Raw genomic sequence first — 11,168 nt, 5'->3', positions numbered from 1 at the left:
CCAGGGAAGCACAGGGTATGTGAACACCACCCAGAAGAAAGCTGGAGGCACGACAGACATTTGAAGCCTCATAGGCTGTCTCCTAACTTATATTTATTAAATTCTGTTTCATAACTTCAGAGTTTCCTTAACACAGAAAATGCTATGGCCACAGTCGTGGAGATGACATAACTGAGATGTTCCATTGTCACTGTGTGCAGAAGAGTCAACATGGCGAGCCTGGGACTGCTGTGCTTAGAGATCGCTCCATGTGTGGCTTAGGAAACTCGGGGTTTCACGCTTCCTACCATTTCCAGAGCTGTTATGCAAACACTGTGATTTAGGATGAAGGCTGGGACGCGGCAGGTCGAAAGTGCCTCCGTAATCAGCCCAGCCCACATACGGGCCTTAAATGCTGAATCTGTAGCGAGCGTCCCTGGTAGATGAGACTTCGCACATGTTCTCTCAGTAAGTCACAATGTGTCCCTGGAGGAATTGTGTCCCGTGTGACGAGAACGGACGAGTTCTCTTCGCTGCTGTCACCTGGTTTACCCTGCTCTTTGCCCCATGAGCCTTTTTCCCTTACTGACGTTGCTCTGTGTCCTTTTCGCTGTAATAAATCATGCGCCTGAGCATGACTCCATGCTCAACCCTGTGCGTCCTCCTCACTGAGCCTGGGCATGGTCGTGGAATCTCCTACACACAATCAATGGGATCCATAGGTTTTCATTCGTATTAGAGCTGTGTATTTCCACACAGTAAAAAAAATTAATAAATAAATCATAAGCTTCCCCCTACAGAGACACTACTTTGCCCCACCCCCTAATTTCATTGCAGCTCTTTAAGTCAGTAATCTGAAAGAGTCAGCTTTCTTTGGAAGCAGCCATAAGCATCTAAAGACTTAATGAGGGCAAAGAGGAGACGTCAGGGGGACAGGCCCAGCTGGAGGAGGTACCATCTGATAGGCTCCCTCTGAGCGATTATTCAGCAAGTTAGTGGCAACATTTCTATTTACCTCCAAGAACCGGTAAAAATGAGAGCTTTCTGCTGCATCCACACATTCTTAATAAGCCAGATGCCTTTCCTGCGTGACCTTTCTGTGCAGAGAAGTTCCTTGGAGCAGCTGCAGTTATTCTCTTCCATTCTTAGATTTCGCTGGTACACTAAAAATAGGAGCTGCGGGGCTGAAAGAGGCCCTACCATTGCTCAAACCTACCTGATTTACTCTCGGGGAGCAGCCCAGAGCCTGGAGAATCTGTCAGTGAGGTTTCGTGATAAATGTCAGTGAATATGCTGATAATAGGGGGTTCCACCAAAACCAAGCATAGGAAGGCATTTTCTTTTCAGTGGGCTAAAAAGAGGCATAGGCATAACTTGTGCCTACAAAACTCATGGCTAGGGCGTCAGGATGCTACTGCTTCTCCCGAGGAAGGGAGTGGGAGAGACAGAAGGTATCGGAGGGAGGGAGAGCAACAGGGGGAAGACAGGGCAAGGAAGCTGCCGGAGAATGAGGCAAAGGCTCTCTCCAGCTTTGGGCCTCTATCCCTGGGGTCTTCTCAGAAGAACTCATCCCCACCCATAACTGGAAGCTTCCACCTACTCACCTGGCCTAGACCTGTACCTCTGTTGACTATAACATACAGAGGTGGGGGCAAATGTTGATCCAACATGCGGCTTTTCCGGTTTGCTCATCCTTTCCGAAAGCAGCCATCTACTCCTGAGTCTGGAGCTAGAAGAGGGAATATCCCATGTCCCGTGCTCAGGGACAAACTACATGTCCTCAAGCTGTCCTTGGGCTGAGAAAGAACCGGGGGAGCTGCCCAAATGCCTTGCAATGGATGTTGGTTATTTCCATCTGCCCCGTGTGCCTTCCTGGGAGATAGTTCCTCACCCATTCCACGTGATCTGGGAAGCTATCAGTAAGAGTGTGTGGCCTCTCTAGGGATGGCTTCATGACCCCCACACAAGCCAATCACAAGGTTTCCCCCTTGACAATAGGCTCTGTGCAAGAGCAGCATAGGCGAGGCCAATCCGAACCCTTCCCTGGGTTGGCTATTGGAGCTTGGGAGAACAGGCTGTCCTTGTGGCAATTCAAAGCTGAGAGAATATAATCTGGGGACTGGCCTCAGCCTCTTCTCAGTTGTATGGGAAAACTAAGACATGGAATAAACTGAGAACCTGGGGAGAGAGAGGAGGGAGTGAGAGGAAGGTAGTCTGCATGGTTAAGTCTTGCGTTAGTTCCCTAGGACTTCCACATACTTGGTGGCCTAAAATAACAGAAATTTGTTTTCTCACAGTCCTGGAGTCCCAAAGCCTGAAATCAAGGCGTCAGCAAGGCAGGGCTCCTCCCCAGCCTCTAGGGGACAACTCACTCTTGCAGTTCCTGGTGGCTGCCAGCATTCCCTGGTGTTCCTTGGCTTGTGGCTGCATCACTCCCGTCCCTGTCTGTATCAGCACATTGCCTTCTCCTCCATGCAAATCTCCTCCCCTCTCCTGTCTACATCTAATCTTCCCTCTGCCTCTCTCTCTCTCTTTTTTTTTATTTTTTGACAGGCAGAGTTAGTGACAGAGAGATAGAGAGAAAGGTCTTCCTTCTGTTGGCTCACCCCCCAGATGGCTGCTATGGCCAGCGCAGTGTGCCAATCCGAAGCCAGGAGCCAGGTGCTTCCTCCTGGTCTCCCATGCGGGTGCAGGGCCCAAGCACTTGGGCCATCCTCCACTGCCTTCCCGGGCCACAGCAAAGAGCTGGACTGGAAGAGGAGCAACCGGGACTAGTACCCAGCCCCCCAACCAGGACTAGAACCCGGGGTGCTGGCGCCGCAGGCGGAGGATTAGCTTAGTGAGCCACAGTGCTGCCCCCTCTGCCTCTCTCTTATAAGGACGTGTACTATTGCTTTCAGGGCCTACTTAAATAATGCACACTAAATCCTGCTCTCAAAATCCTCAGGTTAATCGGGTTTTTGCCATAGAAGATAATATTCACTCTTTTGCAATATAAGGTACATGTACAGATTCCAGGAACTGAGTACTACCTTGATGGTGGCATTTTTTAAGTGATCACAAGTCCCTCTCAAGCCTCTGGGCCATGACCATTCGTTCCTTCCTGCAGCTCTTCCTTCTGCCCAGGAGCTACTGCAGCCTCCTCACCACTCATTAAGCTCCCTCTTGGCTTAGGTTAGCATGAGTTAGGGTTAGTCACCTGCATTAAAGTTCTTCTGAATGACACAGATTCCTGGATATGCCACAGACTGGGCAATTGTACAGAGGACAGAACGTTTGTTCTGCAAATGTTTGGGGAATTCACCTACCTTTACTAGTTCTGAATTTTACAACTCTGGATTTTAGGCTTCAAGGTCTTCCCTGATGGGAAAAAGAAAATTGCTGACATTGGGTTTCATCGGCCCTATTGGCCTTCTTTTGTCAAATTTCTACTCTGAACTTCACGACTGTTCTGCAGGGTTTAGTCTGGGTCATTGCTTTACCTCCATAGTGCGGTGGTGCAGGTTGCAGGGTAGAAGATAAATGGTATCAGGAAGGAACCTGGGCCCTGTTGCCTGAAGTGCAATTGAGAGCATGTGGAATGCAGAATCACAAATGTCCTTTTATTTATAAATAAATAAAATCCTTTTATTTATCCAAAATTAATAGGTCTGACAAACTCATGATAAGCAGATGGATTATTAGCAATCATAATATGAAAACTTATACTACCAATTTACAGAAGTTTCTGACATCACCCTGGAGAAGAACCATGGGTGTAATATCTTTACATAGGACATAAATAAACACACATGCAACTATGCATTGTAGGGCCCCAGATTTTGGTACAGTTGGTTAAGGTACCACTTGCGACACTGGCATCCCATATCAGAGTGCTGGTTCATGCCTCCCAGCTACTCAGCTGATGATCCAGTTTCCTGCAGATGCGCCTGGGAAGACAGGATGATGGCCCAAGCACTGGAGATCCACATGGAGTTCCTGGCTCCCTGGCTTCAGTCTGGCCCATCTCGGGCTGTTGTGAGCATTGGCGGATTGAACCAGCAGAGGAAAAGTGTGTGTGTGTGTGTGTGTATGTGTGTGTGTGTGTGTTGTTCTGCCTTTCAAATAAATCTTTAAAAAATGCATTTCTCTGGATACAGCAATAAATACAAAAAAAACTTTATTCCAAGTTTCTGAAAGCATCTTGTCATGGGTATTCTTAATGATACAATAAATTGTCATAGTGAATGTGACTAATTAACTGTAATAAATATTGCACTCAATTTAAAAAAAAAAGTGTCCTTTTGGCCTACCTGTGAACTTTGGTCCTCTGTAGCAGTGGTCCTTAAACTTGATGGTCACGCACTCCTATCAATAACCACAGAGCTAACACATGCACTACAAAACATAGAACAATGTGAAATAACAAGAAGAAATGAAGACAAGGTAAATGGCATTTTAAAAATATTTATTTTATGGGCCGGCACTGTGTACAACAGGTTAACACACTGGCCTGAAGCCCCAGCATCCCATATGGACACTGGTTTGAGACCTGGCTGCTCCACTTCCGATCCAGCTCTCAGCTACAGCCTGGGAAAGCAGTAGAAGATGGCCCAAGTCCTTGGACCCCCGCACCCCCGTGGGAGACCTGGAAGAAGCTCCTGGCTCCTGGCTCCTGGCTCCTGGCTCCCGGCTTCGGATTGGCGCAGCTCCGGCTGTTGCGGCCATTTGGGGAGTGAACCATCGGATGGAAGACCTCTCTCTCTGTTTCTCCCTCTCACTGTCTGTAACTCTACGAAAGAAAGAAAGAAAGAAAGAAAGAAAGAAAGAAAGAAAGAAAGAAAGAAAGAAAGAAAGAAAGAGAGTGCTGTTAATCACAATGCTCTCAATATCACTGAGAGTGAGAGAAGGTACTGGGATCAGCACAGCTCTGGCTGTTGCAGCCAACTGGGGAGTGAACCAGCAGATGGAAGACCCCTCTCTCTCTCTGCCTCTCCTCTCTCCGTGTAACTCTGACTTTCAAATAAATAAATTTTTTAAAATATATTTATTTTTCTTATTAATGATTAAAAAAGCTTTCTAAAAATCTCACTGAAAGAAGAGTAATAAAAAATTTAGTGGAAAATGATGTCATTATTTCCTTTAGAAAATATTTGCTTAATATTTTGTGACAGAAAGTCAACATTTTGACTCTAAGTTCAGTTTATTTTGATATTTGGTTTTACAACTCTCAGAGCTGAGAAAGATAACTCTTAGGCACTGAATTACATTCCCCCAAACCCATGTGTTGAAGCCCTAATCTCTAACGTGACTAAATTTGGAGACGGGGTCTTTAAGGAGGTAATGAGGTTAAATAAGGAGATAAGGGTGAAGCCCTAATCAGGTAGGACAAGTGTTTTATAAGAGGAGGAAGAGACCCCAGGGAAGAGGCAATGTGAGGACACAGTGAGGAGGGGGCCATCCGGAAGCCAGGCCCAGGGGCCTCAGAAGAAACCAAGCCTGCTGGCACTTTTATCTCGAGCCTTTAGTTTCCAGAACTGAGAAAAAATATATTCTTGCTGTTTATGCTACCCTGTCTGTGTGACATTCTGCTATGATAGTCCTTGAAGATGAAAACACTCACAAATATATGTAGCCCTAGATGGAAGATATGCACCACTGGCTCATCAGACTATAACACATTTTCAGTCTTGGAAACAGATCATGCAAATGCTGTTGTTGACAGTAGATTTCTAACTACTCTACAAATCACTTGGTCTTCATCTTAATTGGAAGTTATTGGATTTTAATACTTCTATTTAAATTTTTTAAAGATTTGTTTTATTATTTGAAAGGCAGATTGATAGAGAGAGAAGGAAAGGCAGATGGAGAAAGAGATTTTCTAGCCTCTGGTTCACTTTCCAAATGGCCACAATGATTGGAGCTGAGCTAATCTGAAGCCAGGAGCCAGGAGCTTCCTCCAGGTCTCTCACACGGGTGCAGGGGCCCAAGCACTTTGGCCATCTTCTGCTGCTTTCCCAGGTGCTTTAGCATGGAGTTGGATCAGAAGAGGAGATGCCTGTACATGAACCTGAACTCTTACATGGGAACCTGGTGTTGCAAACAGCAATTTAACCCACTGTGCTACAATGCCAGCCCCATATTTTGATATTTTTAACAAAATTTTCATTTATGGGTAACTAAATGATATTTCAATATATGTATAAACTGTATAATGTCCCATCAGGGTAAATATACCTACTTCCTCAGATATTAAAATTTCTTTTTGGTAAAAAAAAATTCCAAATTCTATCTGTTTGGTGTATTTTTATTTTTTAAAAGATCAATTTATCTATTAGAGTTACAGAGACAGAGGGAGGGGAAAAAGAGAGATCGATCGATCTTCTATCCACTGGTTCACTCCCCAAATGGCTTTCATGACCAGGGTTGGTCTATGCAGAGTCAGCAGCCCAGAATTCCAGTGCAGAGAAGCCAGCACTCAAACTGTGCTCATCCGGGATGCTAGCATTGCAGATGGCACAGCTGAATCTGCTGAATGGCAACACTGACCCCTGTTTGTTTTAAACAGGGAAATGTATAGTATTTTACCTGTGGACACACTACTGTGCAATGGAACTCCGGGGCTTCTTACTCCTATCTAGCAATAACTTGGTATTCAGCAATCGATGTTTCCCTACCCTCCCTTCCCACTACTCTTCCCTGTCTCCAGTAGGCATCATTATGCTTTGAACATCCACAAGGTCACCTTTTTTCAGACTCCATATAGGAATGCAATCATGTGACACTGTCTTTCTGTGCTTTGCTTATTTCACATAACACAATAACCTCCAGCTCCATTACATTGGTGCAGATGACAAGATTTTATCCTTTTTTGTGGCTGAGTAGTATTTGTTCTGTAAAGGTACCACATTTCTTTCTGTCTTTCTTTTTTTTTTTTTACAGGCAGAGTTAGTGACAGAGAGACAGAGAGAAAGGCCTTCCTTCTGTTGGTTCACCCCCCAAATGGCCACTACAGCCGGCATACTGCACCAATCTGAAACCAGGAGCAAGGTGCTTCCTCCTGGTCTCCCATGCGGGTGCAGGGCCCAAGCACTTGGGCCATCCTCCACTGCCCTCCCAGGCCACAGCAGAGAGCTGGCCTGGAAGAGGAGCAACCTGGACAGAATCTGGCGCCCCAACCAGGACTAGAACCCGGGGTGCCAGCGCCGCAGGAGGAGGATTAGCCTAGTGAGCCACAGTGCCAGCCAGGTACCACATTTCTTTTATCCACTCTTCAGAGGATGGACACTTACATTGCTTCTGTTCTCCATTCCTTGGCTATTGTAAATAAACACAGGAGTACAGAAGCTAGGGTGCAGTGGGTTACAGCCACTATTGGTGAGACCAACATCCCATACCAAAGTTCTGCTTCCAGTCCCGGCTGCTCTGCTTCTGATCCAAGTCTCTGCTAATGAGTCTGGGAAGACAGTAGATGATGGCTCAACTGCTAGGGCCCCTGCCTCCCATAGGGGAAACTTGACTGGAATTTCTGGCTCCTGACTTCAGCCTGTCCCAGCCCTGGTTATTGGGGCCATTTGAAGAGTGAACCAGCAGATGGAAGATATCTGTCTCTCTGCTTCTCAGATAAAGATATAATTAAATCTTTTTGTGGGCATTTGCAGAATGAACCAGTGGATCTCTCCTCCTCTCTCTCTCTTTGTATGTATGTATGTATGTGTATGTGTGACTGCCTTTCACATCGACAAAAAATTTTTAAAAGAGAATGTTTTTTCCAATATAGCTTTTAGTTACACACATGCACATGAACACATGCAGAACAAAACAAAAAACTTGCTTCTTCTTCTTCAAGAGAACACCAAATGTTGGATGACACCGGTGCAGCAGGAGGGCCCAGAGGCCCCGGGGCCCTGGAATGGGAGGCCGCAGGAGTGGCCCGGGCCAGGGCCGGGGCTGGGGCCAAGGCCACGGCGCCCACGTAGGCAAGGCCGAGGACAAGGAGTGGCTGCGGGTCACCAAGCTGGGCCACCTGGTTAAGGACATCAAGATCAAGTCCCTGGAGAAGATCTACCTGTTCTCCCTGCCCATCAAGGAGCCCGAGATCATCGACTTCTTCCTGGGCGCGGCCCTCAAGGACGAGGTGCTGAAGGTCATGCTGGTGCAGAAGCAGATGCGGGCCGGCCAGTGGACCAGGTTCAAGGCATTTGTTGCCATCGGGGACTACAATGGCCATGTCAGCCTGGGTGTGAAGTGCTCCAAGGAGGTGGCTACCACCATCTGAGGGGCCATCATCCTGGCCAAGCTGTCCATCGTACCCATGCGGAGAGGCTACTGGGGGAACAAGATCGGCAAGCCCCACACTGTGCCGTGCAATGTGACCGGCTGCTGTGGCTCTGTGCTGGTGCGCCTCATTCCTGCTCTCAGGGGCACTGGGATCATCTCTGCCCCTGTCCCCAAGAAGCTGCTGCTGATGGCTGGCATTGACGACTGCTGCACCTCAGCCTGGGGCTGCACCGCCACCCTTGGCAACTTCGCCAAGGCCACCTTTGATGCCATCTCCAAGACCTACAGCTACCTGACCCCCGACCTCTGGAAAGAGACTGTGTTCACCAAGTCTCCCTATCAGGGGTTCACGGACCATCTCGTGAAGACTCACACCAGGGTGTCCGTGCAGAGGACCCAGGCTCCAGCTGTGGCCACAACATAGGTTTTTACAGGAGAAAAATAAATTGGATGGAGCCTGAAAAAAAAACACCTTATTTGTGTATTTGATTATTGAAACAAAATTCAGCCAATATAAGAATCCAATAAACATTTTTTAAAAAGATTTATTTATGGGGCGGAGCCAAGATGGCGGAATAGTGAGGGCGCGCACCGATAGTCCGGGAAAATTTAGTTTAATAAAAGGGGAGTTACGGTAGCCTCAGAAAAAAGAACCAGGAAAATATTGCAGAGGAAACTCTTCTGGATCGAGTGGCTGTGAATCGGAGGACCTACTGGGAGAACAAGGTCGCCCACCGCGCGGAAGCCGAGCCGCGGGACCGAGCCGTGGAAGCCGCAGGGTCTGCGCACCAGTGCTCGAAGGGGAGTGCATACCACACAGACAACAGCGAGGAGACTTGGGACATCCAGGGCTCCGAGTCCACACATCGGCGCTGGAAGGGGAGGTGAGCTCAATAACCCGAGACATTGGTGGGGAAACGGGGGTCAGAATCTAGAGGGGGGCCGGAAAGTGCAGCAAACTCACTACCGGAAAGAAGGAAAAAAAAAGCTTTCGGGTTTCTCTTCCCCCTAACCTTGCAAAGGTTGCAAGGCTGCAAGGCTTGAAGAATTCACAAGAGACAAAGAGCAGGCCCCCTCTCTGGATTTACATATCAACGGGGGAGAGCTAAGGAACTGAGTCACTACAATTCAGTAGCCTAGGCAACCCAGTGGGAGTCCAGAGGAGCCTAAACGGACTCTGTGGGTAGAAGCCAGAGACTGGAAGCTAAATACCATCAATTCTGCACAGCCATGCTGTGCGGTGTTACTTACCCCCTGAATAAATAAAATAAATAAATAAATAAAAAGAGAGAGATTTACCACGCATAACCTGAGGGTGTTACCTTTGCACACCCTTAACCAGGAAGAACCAAGCAGAGCTCTCAGGCCGCACCCATCTCAAGCCTCCAAGGCTCCTCCAACAGCAGGCAGTCCACTTAACATGGACATAGTATAAAATAAAAAAAAAAAAAAGCACAGTGATGCAAGAAGAATTAACTATGCCAAGTAACAAACACAGAAATCGAGGGAACAAGATCAACGATGACACTATGATGCCTCCAAATAAACAAAACACCCCAAACCAAGATTATGAAGATGATGAGATAGAAGAAATGCAAGATACGGATTTCAAAAAATTTATAATAAGAACATTTAGAAGTTTTCAAAAGCAAATCCTTGAACTACAGAAATCCTTATTGGACAAGATTGAAAATCTCTCTCGTGAAAATGAAATTTTAAGGAAGAATCAAAATGAAACTCAGAAACTAGTAGAACAGGAAAGTGTGATAGTGAAGAGAAATCAAAATGAAATGAAGAGCTCAATAGATCAAATGACAAACACATTAGAAAGCCTTAAAAACAGAATGGGTGAAGCAGAAGAGAGAATATCGGACTTAGAGCACAGGAAAACATACAGTCAAACCAAAGAAAAGAAGAGGAAATTAGAAACCTAAAAAATATTGTTGGGAATCTACAGGATACTATTAAAAAAAACCAACATTCGAGTTCTAGGAGTTCCTGAAGGCATGGAGAGAGAGAAAGGATTAGAAGGCCTTTTTAGTGAGATACTAGCAGAGAACTTCCCGGGTTTGGAGAAGGACAGAGACATCCTAGTACAGGAAGCTCATAGAACCCCCAATAAACATGACCAAAAGAGATCCTCACCACGACACGTGGTAATTAAACTTACCACAGTGAAACATAAAGAAAAGATCCTAAAATGTGCAAGAGAGAAACGTGAGATTACTCTCAGAGGATCTCCAATCAGACTCACAGCAGACTTCTCATCAGAAACACTACAGGCTAGGAGGGAATGGCGAGACATAGCACAGGTGCTAAGAGAGAAAAATTGCCAGCCCAGAATATTATATCCTGCCAAGCTCTCATTTGTGAATGAAGGTGAAATAAAGACCTTTCATAGCAAACAGAAATTGAAAGACTTTGTGGCCACTCGTCCGGCCCTGCAAAAGATACTTAAAGATGTGCTACACTCAGAAACACAGAAACACGGCCATCAATATGAAAGAAGGGAAAGGAAGAACACCTACCAGTAAAAGAGCATGGGAAGCTCAAAGCATATACTAGAAAATATTTCCGGGAAGATGGCAGGGCAAAGTCACTACATATCAATAGTCACATTGAACATTAATGGTCTGAATTCTTCAGTTAAAAGACACCGTTTGGCTGACTGGCTCAAAGAACACAACCCAATTATTTGTTGCCTACAAGAAACACATCTCTCTAACAAAGAGGCATGCAGACTGAAAGTGAAAGGTTGGAAAAAGATATTCCATGGCAACAGAAACCAAAAAAAAGCAGGTGTAGCCACATTAATATCAGACAAAATAAACTTTAATACAAAAACTGTTAAGAGAGACAAAGAGGGACACTATATAATGATTAAGGGTTCAATTCAACAGGAAGATGTAACTATTATAAATGTATATGCA

The 11,168-nt window shown here is 46.0% G+C and overlaps 1 pseudogene; it reads left to right on the top strand.

The window, feature by feature from the left end:
• Positions 1-7,817: 7,817 nt before the first annotated feature.
• LOC100346038 (small ribosomal subunit protein uS5 pseudogene) lies at positions 7,818-8,662 on the top strand (annotated as a pseudogene).
• Positions 8,663-11,168: the final 2,506 nt, after the last annotated feature.

The sequence above is a fragment of the Oryctolagus cuniculus genome, chromosome 4 (genome assembly GCF_964237555.1).
Source record: "Oryctolagus cuniculus chromosome 4, mOryCun1.1, whole genome shotgun sequence".
NCBI classification, from domain to species: domain Eukaryota; kingdom Metazoa; phylum Chordata; class Mammalia; order Lagomorpha; family Leporidae; genus Oryctolagus; species Oryctolagus cuniculus.
The sequence above is the reverse complement of the archived record's forward strand: the minus strand, read 5'-3'. Positions and strand labels throughout refer to the sequence as shown.